The sequence below is a fragment of the Arachis stenosperma genome, chromosome 4 (assembly GCF_014773155.1).
Source record: "Arachis stenosperma cultivar V10309 chromosome 4, arast.V10309.gnm1.PFL2, whole genome shotgun sequence".
NCBI lineage: Eukaryota > Viridiplantae > Streptophyta > Magnoliopsida > Fabales > Fabaceae > Arachis > Arachis stenosperma.
The window spans coordinates 103,097,643-103,098,554 of record NC_080380.1 but is presented as its reverse complement, the minus strand read 5'-3'; the positions used below and the strand labels follow the sequence as shown (position 1 = coordinate 103,098,554).

The window sequence follows — 912 nt, the reverse complement described above, 5'->3', positions numbered from 1 at the left end:
TCATAAAATTTCTGTTGCTGAGAGGATGATGGTAAAGGCTTGCTATTATTAAGCCTGTTTCTTCCACCATTATTAAAGCCTTGTTGAGGCTTCTGTTGATCCTTTCATAAGAAATTTGGATGATTTCTCCATGAGAAATTATAGGTGTTTTCATAAAGTTCACCCATGTAATTTACCTCTGCCATTGCAGGGTTCTCAGGATAATAGGCTTCTTCTTTAGAAGATGCCTCTTTAGTACTGTTGGATGCATTTTGCCATCCATTTAGACTTTGAGAAATCATGTTGACTTGCTGAGTCAACATTTTGTTCTGAGCCAATATGGCATTCAGAGCACCAATCTCAAGGACTCCCTTCCTCTGAGGCGTCCCATTATTCACAGAATTCCTCTCAGAAGTGTACATGAATTGGTTATTTGTAACCATGTCAATAAGTTCTTGAGCTTCTGTAGGAATTTTCTTTAGGTGAATGGATCCACCTGCAAAATGGTCCAGTGACATCTTAGAGAACTCAGATAGACCATAATAGAATATATCCAAAATGGTCTACTCTGAAAGCATGTCAGAAGGACACCTTTTGGTCATCTGCTTGTATCTTTCCCATGCTTCATAGATGGATTCACCATCTTTTTGTTTGAAGGTCTGAACATCCACTCTAAGCTTGCTTAGCTTTTGAGGAGGAAAGAACTTAGCCAAGATGGCCGTGACCAGCTTATCCCAAGAGTCCAGGCTATCTTTAGGTTGTGAGTCCAACCATGTTCTAGCTCTGTCTCTGGATTGTTGTAATTTAGCTTCTCTTAGTTTCCTCTTCAGAGTCTTTTCAGGATCAGGGTCTGCTTCAACAAGAATATTCTTGTTCCTGCTCTTGCTCATATGAAAAAGAAGGGAACAAAAAATTATAATAATAGGGATCCTC

General features: G+C 39.3%; 1 non-coding gene across 1 annotated transcript; it reads left to right on the top strand.

Moving 5' to 3' along the window:
* Positions 1-551: 551 nt before the first annotated feature.
* On the top strand, positions 552-659 carry LOC130978246 (small nucleolar RNA R71). The gene has a single exon (XR_009085900.1). It is a non-coding gene; the product is annotated as a small nucleolar RNA R71 (small nucleolar RNA).
* The last annotated feature ends 253 nt before the right edge of the window (positions 660-912 follow it).